Raw genomic sequence first — 16,168 nt, 5'->3', positions numbered from 1 at the left:
GAAAACTTCAATCTCGTCTACCAAAAGATGCATGTGCATGCTTAAAACGCGTTTTCGCACAAATCCGTGCGCGGGTGCTAAAAAGAGCAGCATCGGCATGCTTAGCACGTCGTTTGGTAGACATCCACGTGCGCGTTCTGCCAAGAGCACCATTTGCATGCACATCTTGTGGTTTTGCAGAAAACTTCATCCGCGTCTACCAAAAGATGCATGTGCATGCTTAAAACGCGTTTTCGCACGAATCCGTGCGCGGGTGCTAAAAAGAGCAGCATCGGCATGCTTAGCACGTCGTTTGGTAGAAATCCACGTGCGCGTTCTGCCAAAAACACCATTTGCATGCACATCTTGTGGTTTTGCAGAAAACTTCATCCGCGTCTACCAAAAAATGCATGTGCATGCTTAAAACGCGTTTTCGCACGAATCCGTGCGCGGGTGCTAAAAAGAGCAGCATCGGCATGCTTAGCACGTTGTTTGGTAGAAATCCACGTGCGCGTTCTGCGAAAAGCACCATTTGCATGCACATCTTGTGGTTTTGCAGAAAACTTCAATCTCGTCTACCAAAAGATGCATGTGCATGCTTAAAACGCGTTTTCGCACGAATCCGTGCGCGGGTGCTAAAAAGAGCAGCATCGGCATGCTTAGCACGTTGTTTGGTAGAAATCCACGTGCGCGTTCTGCGAAAAGCACCATTTGCATGCACATCTTGTGGTTTTGCAGAAAACTTCAATCTCGTCTACCAAAAGATGCATGTGCATGCTTAAAACGCGTTTTCGCACGAATCCGTGCGCGGGTGCTAAAAAGAGCAGCATCGGCATGCTTAGCACGTTGTTTGGTAGAAATCCACGTGCGCGTTCTGCGAAAAGCACCATTTGCATGCACATCTTGTGGTTTTGCAGAAAACTTCAATCTCGTCTACCAAGAGATGCATGTGCATGCTTAAAACGCGTTTTCGCACGAATCCGTGCGCGGGTGCTAAAAAGAGCAGCATCGGCATGCTGAGCACGTTGTTTGGTAGAAATCCACGTGCGCGTTCTGTAAAAACCCCATTTGCATGCACATCTTGTGCTTTTGCAGAAAACTTCAATCTCGTCTACCAAAAGATGCATGTGCATGTTTAAAACGTGTTTTCGCACGAATCCGTGTGCGGGTGCTAAAAAGAGCAGCATCGGCATGCTTAGCACGTTGTTTGGTAGAAATCCACGTGCGCGTTCTGCGAAAAGCACCATTTGCATGCACATCTTGTGGTTTTGCAGAAAACTTCAATCTCGTCTACCAAAAGATGCATGTGCATGCTTAAAACGCGTTTTCGCACGAATCCGTGCGCGGGTGCTAAAAAGAGCAGCATCGGCATGCTTAGCACGTTGTTTGGTAGAAATCCACGTGCGCGTTCTGCGAAAAGCACCATTTGCATGCACATCTTGTGGTTTTGCAGAAAACTTCAATCTCGTCTACCAAAAGATGCATGTGCATGCTTAAAACGCGTTTTCGCACAAATCCGTGCGCGGGTGCTAAAAAGAGCAGCATCGGCATGCTTAGCACGTCGTTTGGTAGACATCCACGTGCGCGTTCTGCCAAGAGCACCATTTGCATGCACATCTTGTGGTTTTGCAGAAAACTTCATCCGCGTCTACCAAAAGATGCATGTGCATGCTTAAAACGCGTTTTCGCACGAATCCGTGCGCGGGTGCTAAAAAGAGCAGCATCGGCATGCTTAGCACGTCGTTTGGTAGAAATCCACGTGCGCGTTCTGCCAAAAGCACCATTTGCATGCACATCTTGTGGTTTTGCAGAAAACTTCATCCGCGTCTACCAAAAAATGCATGTGCATGCTTAAAACGCGTTTTCGCACGAATCCGTGCGCGGGTGCTAAAAAGAGCAGCATCGGCATGCTTAGCACGTTGTTTGGTAGAAATCCACGTGCGCGTTCTGCGAAAAGCACCATTTGCATGCACATCTTGTGGTTTTGCAGAAAACTTCAATCTCGTCTACCAAAAGATGCATGTGCATGCTTAAAACGCGTTTTCGCACGAATCCGTGCGCGGGTGCTAAAAAGAGCAGCATCGGCATGCTTAGCACGTTGTTTGGTAGAAATCCACGTGCGCGTTCTGCGAAAAGCACCATTTGCATGCACATCTTGTGGTTTTGCAGAAAACTTCAATCTCGTCTACCAAAAGATGCATGTGCATGCTTAAAACGCGTTTTCGCACGAATCCGTGCGCGGGTGCTAAAAAGAGCAGCATCGGCATGCTTAGCACGTTGTTTGGTAGAAATCCACGTGCGCGTTCTGCGAAAAGCACCATTTGCATGCACATCTTGTGGTTTTGCAGAAAACTTCAATCTCGTCTACCAAAAGATGCATGTGCATGCTTAAAACGCGTTTTCGCACGAATCCGTGCGCGGGTGCTAAAAAGAGCAGCATCGGCATGCTGAGCACGTTGTTTGGTAGAAATCCACGTGCGCGTTCTGTAAAAACCCCATTTGCATGCACATCTTGTGCTTTTGCAGAAAACTTCAATCTCGTCTACCAAAAGATGCATGTGCATGTTTAAAACGTGTTTTCGCACGAATCCGTGTGCGGGTGCTAAAAAGAGCAGCATCGGCATGCTTAGCACGTTGTTTGGTAGAAATCCACGTGCGCGTTCTGCGAAAAGCACCATTTGCATGCACATCTTGTGGTTTTGCAGAAAACTTCAATCTCGTCTACCAAAAGATGCATGTGCATGCTTAAAACGCGTTTTCGCACGAATCCGTGCGCGGGTGCTAAAAAGAGCAGCATCGGCATGCTTAGCACGTTGTTTGGTAGAAATCCACGTGCGCGTTCTGCGAAAAGCACCATTTGCATGCACATCTTGTGGTTTTGCAGAAAACTTCAATCTCGTCTACCAAAAGATGCATGTGCATGCTTAAAACGCGTTTTCGCACAAATCCGTGCGCGGGTGCTAAAAAGAGCAGCATCGGCATGCTTAGCACGTCGTTTGGTAGACATCCACGTGCGCGTTCTGCCAAGAGCACCATTTGCATGCACATCTTGTGGTTTTGCAGAAAACTTCATCCGCGTCTACCAAAAGATGCATGTGCATGCTTAAAACGCGTTTTCGCACGAATCCGTGCGCGGGTGCTAAAAAGAGCAGCATCGGCATGCTTAGCACGTCGTTTGGTAGAAATCCACGTGCGCGTTCTGCCAAAAGCACCATTTGCATGCACATCTTGTGGTTTTGCAGAAAACTTCATCCGCGTCTACCAAAAGATGCATGTGCATGCTTAAAACGCGTTTTCGCACGAATCCGTGCGCGGGTGCTAAAAGTGGCAGCATCGGCATGCTTAGCACGTTGTTTGGTAGAAATCCACGTGCGCGTTCTGCGAAAAGCACCATTTACATGCACATCTTGTGGCTTTGCAGAAAACTTCAATCTCGTCTACCAAAAGATGCATGTGCATGCTTAAAACGCGTTTTCGCACGAATCCGTGCGCGGGTGCTAAAAAGAGCAGCATCGGCATGTTTAGCACGTTGTTTGGTGGAAATCCACGTGCGCGTTCTGCGAAAAGCACCATTTGCATGCACATCTTGTGGTTTTGCAGAAAACTTCAATCTCGTCTACCAAAAGATGCATGTGCATGCTTAAAACGCGTTTTCGCACGAATCCGTGCGCGGGTGCTAAAAAGAGCAGCATCGGCATGCTTAGCACGTTGTTTGGTAGAAATCCACGTGCGCGTTCTGCGAAAAGCACCATTTGCATGCACATCTTGTGGTTTTGCAGAAAACTTCGATCTCGTCTACCAAAAGATGCATGTGCATGCTTAAAACGCGTTTTCGCACGAATCCGTGCGCGGGTGCTAAAAAGAGCAGCATCGGCATGCTTAGCACGTTGTTTGGTAGAAATCCACGTGCGCGTTCTGCGAAAAGCACCATTTGCATGCACATCTTGTGGTTTTGCAGAAAACTTCAATCTCGTCTACCAAAAGATGCATGTGCATGCTTAAAACGCGTTTTCGCACGAATCCGTGCGCGGGTGCTAAAAAGAGCAGCATCGGCATGCTTAGCACGTTGTTTGGTAGAAATCCACGTGCGCGTTCTGCGAAAAGCACCATTTGCATGCACATCTTGTGGTTTTGCAGAAAACTTCAATCTCGTCTACCAAAAGATGCATGTGCATGCTTAAAACGCGTTTTCTCACGAATCCGTGCGCGGGTGCTAAAAAGAGCAGCATCGGCATGCTTAGCACGTTGTTTGGTAGAAATCCACGTGCGCGTTTTGCGAAAAGCACCATTTGCATGCCCATATTGTGGTTTTGCAGAAAACTTCAATCTCGTCTACCAAAAGATGCATGTGCATGCTTAAAACGCGTTTTCGCACAAATCCGTGCGCGGGTGCTAAAAAGAGCAGCATCGGCATGCTTAGCACGTCGTTTGGTAGAAATCCACGTGCGCGTTCTGCCAAAAGCACCATTTGCATGCACATCTTGTGGTTTTGCAGAAAACTTCATCCGCGTCTACCAAAGGATGCATGTGCATGCTTAAAACGCGTTTTCGCACGAATCCGTGCGCGGGTGCTAAAAAGAGCAGCATCGGCATGCTTAGCACGTTGTTTGGTAGAAATCTACGTGCGCGTTCTGCGAAAAGCACCATTTGCATGCACATGTTGTGGTTTTGCAGAAAACTTCAATCTCGTCTACCAAAAGATGCATGTGCATGCTTAAAACGCGTTTTCGCACGAATCCGTGCGCGGGTGCTAAAAAGAGCAGCATCGGCATGCTTAGCACGTTGTTTGGTAGAAATCCACGTGCGCGTTCTGCGAAAAGCAGCATTTGCATGCACATCTTGTGGTTTTGCAGAAAACTTCAATCTCGTCTACCAAAAGATGCATGTGCATGCTTAAAACGCGTTTTCGCACAAATCCGTGCGCGGGTGCTAAAAAGAGCAGCATCGGCATGCTTAGCACGTCGTTTGGTAGAAATCCACGTGCGCGTTCTGCCAAAAGCACCATTTGCATGCACATCTTGTGGTTTTGCAGAAAACTTCATCCGCGTCTACCAAAAGATGCATGTGCATGCTTAAAACGCGTTTTCGCACGAATCCGTGCGCGGGTGCTAAAAAGAGCAGCATCGGCATGCTTAGCACGTTGTTTGGTAGAAATCCACGTGCTCGTTCTGCGAAAAGCACCATTTGCATGCACATCTTGTGGTTTTGCAGAAAACTTCAATCTCGTCTACCAAAAGATGCATGTGCATGCTTAAAACGCGTTTTCGCACGAATCCGTGCGCGGGTGCTAAAAAGAGCAGCATCGGCATGCTTAGCACGTTGTTTGGTAGAAATCCACGTGCGCGTTCTGCGAAAAGCACCATTTGCATGCACATCTTGTGGTTTTGCAGAAAACTTCAATCTCGTCTACCAAAAGATGCATGTGCATGCTTAAAACGCGTTTTCGCACAAATCCGTGCGCGGGTGCTAAAAAGAGCAGCATCGGCATGCTTAGCACGTCGTTTGGTAGACATCCACGTGCGCGTTCTGCCAAGAGCACCATTTGCATGCACATCTTGTGGTTTTGCAGAAAACTTCATCCGCGTCTACCAAAAGATGCATGTGCATGCTTAAAACGCGTTTTCGCACGAATCCGTGCGCGGGTGCTAAAAAGAGCAGCATCGGCATGCTTAGCACGTCGTTTGGTAGAAATCCACGTGCGCGTTCTGCCAAAAGCACCATTTGCATGCACATCTTGTGGTTTTGCAGAAAACTTCATCCGCGTCTACCAAAAGATGCATGTGCATGCTTAAAACGCGTTTTCGCACGAATCCGTGCGCGGGTGCTAAAAAGAGCAGCATCGGCATGCTTAGCACGTTGTTTGGTAGAAATCCACGTGCGCGTTCTGCGAAAAGCACCATTTACATGCACATCTTGTGGTTTTGCAGAAAACTTCAATCTCGTCTACCAAAAGATGCATGTGCATGCTTAAAACGCGTTTTCGCACGAATCCGTGCGCGGGTGCTAAAAAGAGCAGCATCGGCATGCTTAGCACGTTGTTTGGTGGAAATCCACGTGCGCGTTCTGCGAAAAGCACCATTTGCATGCACATCTTGTGGTTTTGCAGAAAACTTCAATCTCGTCTACCAAAAGATGCATGTGCATGCTTAAAACGCGTTTTCGCACGAATCCGTGCGCGGGTGCTAAAAAGAGCAGCATCGGCATGCTTAGCACGTTGTTTGGTAGAAATCCACGTGCGCGTTCTGCGAAAAGCACCATTTGCATGCACATCTTGTGGTTTTGCAGAAAACTTCAATCTCGTCTACCAAAAGATGCATGTGCATGCTTAAAACGCGTTTTCGCACGAATCCGTGCGCGGGTGCTAAAAAGAGCAGCATCGGCATGCTTAGCACGTTGTTTGGTAGAAATCCACGTGCGCGTTCTGCGAAAAGCACCATTTGCATGCACATCTTGTGGTTTTGCAGAAAACTTCATCCGCGTCTACCAAAAGATGCATGTGCATGCTTAAAACGCGTTTTCGCATGAATCCGTGCGCGGGTGCTAAAAAGAGCAGCATCGGCATGCTTAGCACGTTGTTTGGTAGAAATCCACGTGCGCGTTCTGCGAAAAGCACCATTTGCATGCACATCTTGTGGTTTTGCAGAAAACTTCAATCTCGTCTACCAAAAGATGCATGTGCATGCTTAAAACGCGTTTTCGCACGAATCCGTGCGCGGGTGCTAAAAAGAGCAGCATCGGCATGCTTAGCACGTTGTTTGGTAGAAATCCACGTGCGCGTTCTGCGAAAAGCACCATTTGCATGCACATCTTGTGGTTTTGCAGAAAACTTCAATCTCGTCTACCAAAAGATGCATGTGCATGCTTAAAACGCGTTTTCGCACGAATCCGTGCGCGGGTGCTAAAAAGAGCAGCATCGGCATGCTTAGCACGTTGTTTGGTAGAAATCCACGTGCGCGTTCTGCGAAAAGCACCATTTGCATGCACATCTTGTGGTTTTGCAGAAAACTTCAATCTCGTCTACCAAAAGATGCATGTGCATGCTTAAAACGCGTTTTCGCACGAATCCGTGCGCGGGTGCTAAAAAGAGCAGCATCGGCATGCTGAGCACGTTGTTTGGTAGAAATCCACGTGCGCGTTCTGTAAAAACCCCATTTGCATGCACATCTTGTGCTTTTGCAGAAAACTTCAATCTCGTCTACCAAAAGATGCATGTGCATGTTTAAAACGTGTTTTCGCACGAATCCGTGTGCGGGTGCTAAAAAGAGCAGCATCGGCATGCTTAGCACGTTGTTTGGTAGAAATCCACGTGCGCGTTCTGCGAAAAGCACCATTTGCATGCACATCTTGTGGTTTTGCAGAAAACTTCAATCTCGTCTACCAAAAGATGCATGTGCATGCTTAAAACGCGTTTTCGCACGAATCCGTGCGCGGGTGCTAAAAAGAGCAGCATCGGCATGCTTAGCACGTTGTTTGGTAGAAATCCACGTGCGCGTTCTGCGAAAAGCACCATTTGCATGCACATCTTGTGGTTTTGCAGAAAACTTCAATCTCGTCTACCAAAAGATGCATGTGCATGCTTAAAACGCGTTTTCGCACAAATCCGTGCGCGGGTGCTAAAAAGAGCAGCATCGGCATGCTTAGCACGTCGTTTGGTAGACATCCACGTGCGCGTTCTGCCAAGAGCACCATTTGCATGCACATCTTGTGGTTTTGCAGAAAACTTCATCCGCGTCTACCAAAAGATGCATGTGCATGCTTAAAACGCGTTTTCGCACGAATCCGTGCGCGGGTGCTAAAAAGAGCAGCATCGGCATGCTTAGCACGTCGTTTGGTAGAAATCCACGTGCGCGTTCTGCCAAAAGCACCATTTGCATGCACATCTTGTGGTTTTGCAGAAAACTTCATCCGCGTCTACCAAAAGATGCATGTGCATGCTTAAAACGCGTTTTCGCACGAATCCGTGCGCGGGTGCTAAAAGTGGCAGCATCGGCATGCTTAGCACGTTGTTTGGTAGAAATCCACGTGCGCGTTCTGCGAAAAGCACCATTTACATGCACATCTTGTGGCTTTGCAGAAAACTTCAATCTCGTCTACCAAAAGATGCATGTGCATGCTTAAAACGCGTTTTCGCACGAATCCGTGCGCGGGTGCTAAAAAGAGCAGCATCGGCATGTTTAGCACGTTGTTTGGTGGAAATCCACGTGCGCGTTCTGCGAAAAGCACCATTTGCATGCACATCTTGTGGTTTTGCAGAAAACTTCAATCTCGTCTACCAAAAGATGCATGTGCATGCTTAAAACGCGTTTTCGCACGAATCCGTGCGCGGGTGCTAAAAAGAGCAGCATCGGCATGCTTAGCACGTTGTTTGGTAGAAATCCACGTGCGCGTTCTGCGAAAAGCACCATTTGCATGCACATCTTGTGGTTTTGCAGAAAACTTCGATCTCGTCTACCAAAAGATGCATGTGCATGCTTAAAACGCGTTTTCGCACGAATCCGTGCGCGGGTGCTAAAAAGAGCAGCATCGGCATGCTTAGCACGTTGTTTGGTAGAAATCCACGTGCGCGTTCTGCGAAAAGCACCATTTGCATGCACATCTTGTGGTTTTGCAGAAAACTTCAATCTCGTCTACCAAAAGATGCATGTGCATGCTTAAAACGCGTTTTCGCACGAATCCGTGCGCGGGTGCTAAAAAGAGCAGCATCGGCATGCTTAGCACGTTGTTTGGTAGAAATCCACGTGCGCGTTCTGCGAAAAGCACCATTTGCATGCACATCTTGTGGTTTTGCAGAAAACTTCAATCTCGTCTACCAAAAGATGCATGTGCATGCTTAAAACGCGTTTTCTCACGAATCCGTGCGCGGGTGCTAAAAAGAGCAGCATCGGCATGCTTAGCACGTTGTTTGGTAGAAATCCACGTGCGCGTTTTGCGAAAAGCACCATTTGCATGCCCATATTGTGGTTTTGCAGAAAACTTCAATCTCGTCTACCAAAAGATGCATGTGCATGCTTAAAACGCGTTTTCGCACAAATCCGTGCGCGGGTGCTAAAAAGAGCAGCATCGGCATGCTTAGCACGTCGTTTGGTAGAAATCCACGTGCGCGTTCTGCCAAAAGCACCATTTGCATGCACATCTTGTGGTTTTGCAGAAAACTTCATCCGCGTCTACCAAAGGATGCATGTGCATGCTTAAAACGCGTTTTCGCACGAATCCGTGCGCGGGTGCTAAAAAGAGCAGCATCGGCATGCTTAGCACGTTGTTTGGTAGAAATCTACGTGCGCGTTCTGCGAAAAGCACCATTTGCATGCACATGTTGTGGTTTTGCAGAAAACTTCAATCTCGTCTACCAAAAGATGCATGTGCATGCTTAAAACGCGTTTTCGCACGAATCCGTGCGCGGGTGCTAAAAAGAGCAGCATCGGCATGCTTAGCACGTTGTTTGGTAGAAATCCACGTGCGCGTTCTGCGAAAAGCAGCATTTGCATGCACATCTTGTGGTTTTGCAGAAAACTTCAATCTCGTCTACCAAAAGATGCATGTGCATGCTTAAAACGCGTTTTCGCACAAATCCGTGCGCGGGTGCTAAAAAGAGCAGCATCGGCATGCTTAGCACGTCGTTTGGTAGAAATCCACGTGCGCGTTCTGCCAAAAGCACCATTTGCATGCACATCTTGTGGTTTTGCAGAAAACTTCATCCGCGTCTACCAAAAGATGCATGTGCATGCTTAAAACGCGTTTTCGCACGAATCCGTGCGCGGGTGCTAAAAAGAGCAGCATCGGCATGCTTAGCACGTTGTTTGGTAGAAATCCACGTGCTCGTTCTGCGAAAAGCACCATTTGCATGCACATCTTGTGGTTTTGCAGAAAACTTCAATCTCGTCTACCAAAAGATGCATGTGCATGCTTAAAACGCGTTTTCGCACGAATCCGTGCGCGGGTGCTAAAAAGAGCAGCATCGGCATGCTTAGCACGTTGTTTGGTAGAAATCCACGTGCGCGTTCTGCGAAAAGCACCATTTGCATGCACATCTTGTGGTTTTGCAGAAAACTTCAATCTCGTCTACCAAAAGATGCATGTGCATGCTTAAAACGCGTTTTCGCACAAATCCGTGCGCGGGTGCTAAAAAGAGCAGCATCGGCATGCTTAGCACGTCGTTTGGTAGACATCCACGTGCGCGTTCTGCCAAGAGCACCATTTGCATGCACATCTTGTGGTTTTGCAGAAAACTTCATCCGCGTCTACCAAAAGATGCATGTGCATGCTTAAAACGCGTTTTCGCACGAATCCGTGCGCGGGTGCTAAAAAGAGCAGCATCGGCATGCTTAGCACGTCGTTTGGTAGAAATCCACGTGCGCGTTCTGCCAAAAGCACCATTTGCATGCACATCTTGTGGTTTTGCAGAAAACTTCATCCGCGTCTACCAAAAGATGCATGTGCATGCTTAAAACGCGTTTTCGCACGAATCCGTGCGCGGGTGCTAAAAAGAGCAGCATCGGCATGCTTAGCACGTTGTTTGGTAGAAATCCACGTGCGCGTTCTGCGAAAAGCACCATTTACATGCACATCTTGTGGTTTTGCAGAAAACTTCAATCTCGTCTACCAAAAGATGCATGTGCATGCTTAAAACGCGTTTTCGCACGAATCCGTGCGCGGGTGCTAAAAAGAGCAGCATCGGCATGCTTAGCACGTTGTTTGGTGGAAATCCACGTGCGCGTTCTGCGAAAAGCACCATTTGCATGCACATCTTGTGGTTTTGCAGAAAACTTCAATCTCGTCTACCAAAAGATGCATGTGCATGCTTAAAACGCGTTTTCGCACGAATCCGTGCGCGGGTGCTAAAAAGAGCAGCATCGGCATGCTTAGCACGTTGTTTGGTAGAAATCCACGTGCGCGTTCTGCGAAAAGCACCATTTGCATGCACATCTTGTGGTTTTGCAGAAAACTTCAATCTCGTCTACCAAAAGATGCATGTGCATGCTTAAAACGCGTTTTCGCACGAATCCGTGCGCGGGTGCTAAAAAGAGCAGCATCGGCATGCTTAGCACGTTGTTTGGTAGAAATCCACGTGCGCGTTCTGCGAAAAGCACCATTTGCATGCACATCTTGTGGTTTTGCAGAAAACTTCATCCGCGTCTACCAAAAGATGCATGTGCATGCTTAAAACGCGTTTTCGCATGAATCCGTGCGCGGGTGCTAAAAAGAGCAGCATCGGCATGCTTAGCACGTTGTTTGGTAGAAATCCACGTGCGCGTTCTGCGAAAAGCACCATTTGCATGCACATCTTGTGGTTTTGCAGAAAACTTCAATCTCGTCTACCAAAAGATGCATGTGCATGCTTAAAACGCGTTTTCGCACGAATCCGTGCGCGGGTGCTAAAAAGAGCAGCATCGGCATGCTTAGCACGTTGTTTGGTAGAAATCCACGTGCGCGTTCTGCGAAAAGCACCATTTGCATGCACATCTTGTGGTTTTGCAGAAAACTTCAATCTCGTCTACCAAAAGATGCATGTGCATGCTTAAAACGCGTTTTCGCACGAATCCGTGCGCGGGTGCTAAAAAGAGCAGCATCGGCATGCTTAGCACGTTGTTTGGTAGAAATCCACGTGCGCGTTCTGCGAAAAGCACCATTTGCATGCACATCTTGTGGTTTTGCAGAAAACTTCAATCTCGTCTACCAAAAGATGCATGTGCATGCTTAAAACGCGTTTTCGCACGAATCCGTGCGCGGGTGCTAAAAAGAGCAGCATCGGCATGCTTAGCACGCTGTTTGGTAGAAATCCACGTGCGCGTTCTGCGAAAAGCACCATTTGCATGCCCATATTGTGGTTTTGCAGAAAACTTCAATCTCGTCTACCAAAAGATGCATGTGCATGCTTAAAACGCGTTTTCGCACAAATCCATGCGCGGGTGCTAAAAAGAGCAGCATCGGCATGCTTAGCACGTCGTTTGGTAGAAATCCACGTGCGCGTTCTGCCAAAAGCACCATTTGCATGCACATCTTGTGGTTTTGCAGAAAACTTCATCCGCGTCTACCAAAAGATGCATGTGCATGCTTAAAACGCGTTTTCGCACGAATCCGTGCGCGGGTGCTAAAAAGAGCAGCATCGGCATGCTTAGCACGTTGTTTGGTAGAAATCCACGTGCGCGTTCTGCGAAAAGCACCATTTGCATGCACATGTTGTGGTTTTGCAGAAAACTTCAATCTCGTCTACCAAAAGATGCATGTGCATGCTTAAAACGCGTTTTCGCACGAATCCGTGCGCGGGTGCTAAAAAGAGCAGCATCGGCATGCTTAGCACGTCGTTTGGTAGAAATCCACGTGCGCGTTCTGCCAAAAGCACCATTTGCATGCACATCTTGTGGTTTTGCAGAAAACTTCAATCTCGTCTACCAAAAGATGCATGTGCATGCTTAAAACGCGTTTTCGCACGAATCCGTGCGCGGGTGCTAAAAAGAGCAGCATCGGCATGCTTAGCACGTTGTTTGGTAGAAATCCACGTGCGCGTTCTGCGAAAAGCACCATTTGCATGCACATCTTGTGGTTTTGCAGAAAACTTCAATCTCGTCTACCAAAAGATGCATGTGCATGCTTAAAACGCGTTTTCGCACGAATCCGTGCGCGGGTGCTAAAAAGAGCAGCATCGGCATGCTTAGCACGTTGTTTGGTAGAAATCCACGTGCGCGTTCTGCGAAAAGCACCATTTGCATGCACATTTTGTGGTTTTGCAGAAAACTTCAATCTCGTCTACCAAAAGATGCATGCGCATGCTTAAAACGCGTTTTCGCACGAATCCGTGCGCGGGTGCTAAAAAGAGCAGCATCGGCATGCTTAGCACGTTGTTTGGTAGAAATCCACGTGCGCGTTCTGCGAAAAGCACCATTTGCATGCACATCTTGTGGTTTTGCAGAAAACTTCAATCTCGTCTACCAAAAGATGCATGTGCATGCTTAAAACGTGTTTTCGCACAAATCCGTGCGCGGGTGCTAAAAAGAGCAGCATCGGCATGCTTAGCACGTCGTTTGGTAGAAATCCACGTGCGCGTTCTGCCAAGAGCACCATTTGCATGCACATCTTGTGGTTTTGCAGAAAACTTCATCCGCGTCTACCAAAAGATGCATGTGCATGCTTAAAACGCGTTTTCGCACGAATCCGTGCGCGGGTGCTAAAAAGAGCAGCATCGGCATGCTTAGCACGTCGTTTGGTAGAAATCCACGTGCGCGTTCTGCCAAAAGCACCATTTGCATGCACATCTTGTGGTTTTGCAGAAAACTTCATCCGCGTCTACCAAAAGATGCATGTGCATGCTTAAAACGCGTTTTCGCACGAATCCGTGCGCGGGTGCTAAAAAGAGCAGCATCGGCATGCTTAGCACGTTGTTTGGTAGAAATCCACGTGCTCGTTCTGCGAAAAGCACCATTTGCATGCACATCTTGTGGTTTTGCAGAAAACTTCAATCTCGTCTACCAAAAGATGCATGTGCATGCTTAAAACGCGTTTTCGCACGAATCCGTGCGCGGGTGCTAAAAAGAGCAGCATCGGCATGCTTAGCACGTTGTTTGGTAGAAATCCACGTGCGCGTTCTGCGAAAAGCACCATTTACATGCACATCTTGTGGTTTTGCAGAAAACTTCAATCTCGTCTACCAAAAGATGCATGTGCATGCTTAAAACGCGTTTTCGCACGAATCCGTGCGCGGGTGCTAAAAAGAGCAGCATCGGCATGCTTAGCACGTTGTTTGGTGGAAATCCACGTGCGCGTTCTGCGAAAAGCACCATTTGCATGCACATCTTGTGGTTTTGCAGAAAACTTCAATCTCGTCTACCAAAAGATGCATGTGCATGCTTAAAACGCGTTTTCGCACGAATCCGTGCGCGGGTGCTAAAAAGAGCAGCATCGGCATGCTTAGCACGTTGTTTGGTAGAAATCCACGTGCGCGTTCTGCGAAAAGCACCATTTGCATGCACATTTTGTGGTTTTGCAGAAAACTTCAATCTCGTCTACCAAAAGATGCATGTGCATGCTTAAAACGCGTTTTCGCACGAATCCGTGCGCGGGTGCTAAAAAGAGCAGCATCGGCATGCTTAGCACGTTGTTTGGTAGAAATCCACGTGCGCGTTCTGCGAAAAGCACCATTTGCATGCACATCTTGTGGTTTTGCAGAAAACTTCAATCTCGTCTACCAAAAGATGCATGTGCATGCTTAAAACGCGTTTTCGCACAAATCCGTGCGCGGGTGCTAAAAAGAGCAGCATCGGCATGCTTAGCACGTCGTTTGGTAGAAATCCACGTGCGCGTTCTGCCAAGAGCACCATTTGCATGCACATATTGTGGTTTTGCAGAAAACTTCATCCGCGTCTACCAAAAGATGCATGTGCATGCTTAAAACGCGTTTTCGCACGAATCCGTGCGCGGGTGCTAAAAAGAGCAGCATCGGCATGCTTAGCACGTCGTTTGGTAGAAATCCACGTGCGCGTTCTGCCAAAAGCACCATTTGCATGCACATCTTGTGGTTTTGCAGAAAACTTCATCCGCGTCTACCAAAAGATGCATGTGCATGCTTAAAACGCGTTTTCGCACGAATCCGTGCGCGGGTGCTAAAAAGAGCAGCATCGGCATGCTTAGCACGTTGTTTGGTAGAAATCCACGTGCTCGTTCTGCGAAAAGCACCATTTGCATGCACATCTTGTGGTTTTGCAGAAAACTTCAATCTCGTCTACCAAAAGATGCATGTGCATGCTTAAAACGCGTTTTCGCACGAATCCGTGCGCGGGTGCTAAAAAGAGCAGCATCGGCATGCTTAGCACGTTGTTTGGTAGAAATCCACGTGCGCGTTCTGCGAAAAGCACCATTTACATGCACATCTTGTGGTTTTGCAGAAAACTTCAATCTCGTCTACCAAAAGATGCATGTGCATGCTTAAAACGCGTTTTCGCACGAATCCGTGCGCGGGTGCTAAAAAGAGCAGCATCGGCATGCTTAGCACGTTGTTTGGTGGAAATCCACGTGCGCGTTCTGCGAAAAGCACCATTTGCATACACATCTTGTGGTTTTGCAGAAAACTGCAATCTCGTCTACCAAAAGATGCATGTGCATGCTTAAAACGCGTTTTCGCACGAATCCGTGCGCGGGTGCTAAAAAGAGCAGCATCGGCATGCTTAGCACGTTGTTTGGTAGAAATCCACGTGCGCGTTCTGCGAAAAGCACCATTTGCATGCACATCTTGTGGTTTTGCAGAAAACTTCAATCTCGTCTACCAAAAGATGCATGTGCATGCTTAAAACGCGTTTTCGCACGAATCCGTGCGCGGGTGCTAAAAAGAGCAGCATCGGCATGCTTAGCACGTTGTTTGGTAGAAATCCACGTGCGCGTTCTGCGAAAAGCACCATTTGCATGCACATCTTGTGGTTTTGCAGAAAACTTCAATCTCGTCTACCAAAAGATGCATGTGCATGCTTAAAACGCGTTTTCGCACAAATCCGTGCGCGGGTGCTAAAACGAGCAGCATCGGCATGCTTAGCACGTCGTTTGGTAGAAATCCACGTGCGCGTTCTGCCAAGAGCACCATTTGCATGCACATCTTGTGGTTTTGCAGAAAACTTCATCCGCGTCTACCAAAAGATGCATGTGCATGCTTAAAACGCGTTTTCGCACAAATCCGTGCGCGGGTGCTAAAAAGAGCAGCATCGGCATGCTTAGCACGTCGTTTGGTAGAAATCCACGTGCGCGTTCTGCCAAAAGCACCATTTGCATGCACATATTGTGGTTTTGCAGAAAACTTCATCCGCGTCTACCAAAAGATGCATGTGCATGCTTAAAACGCGTTTTCGCACGAATCCGTGCGCGGGTGCTAAAAAGAGCAGCATCGGCATGCTTAGCACGTTGTTTGGTAGAAATCCACGTGCGCGTTCTGCGAAAAGCACCATTTGCATGCCCATCTTGTGGTTTTGCAGAAAACTTCAATCTCGTCTACCAAAAGATGCATGTGCATGCTTAAAACGCGTTTTCGCACAAATCCGTGCGCGGGTGCTAAAAAGAGCAGCATCGGCATGCTTAGCACGTCGTTTGGTAGAAATCCACGTGCGCGTTCTGCCAAAAGCACCATTTGCATGCACATCTTGTGGTTTTGCAGAAAACTTCATCCGCGTCTACCAAAAGATGCATGTGCATGCTTAAAACGCGTTTTCGCACG

This window comes from Dermacentor andersoni, unplaced genomic scaffold (genome assembly GCF_023375885.2).
Source record: "Dermacentor andersoni unplaced genomic scaffold, qqDerAnde1_hic_scaffold ctg00000106.1, whole genome shotgun sequence".
NCBI lineage: Eukaryota > Metazoa > Arthropoda > Arachnida > Ixodida > Ixodidae > Dermacentor > Dermacentor andersoni.
The sequence above is the reverse complement of the archived record's forward strand: the minus strand, read 5'-3'. Positions refer to the sequence as shown.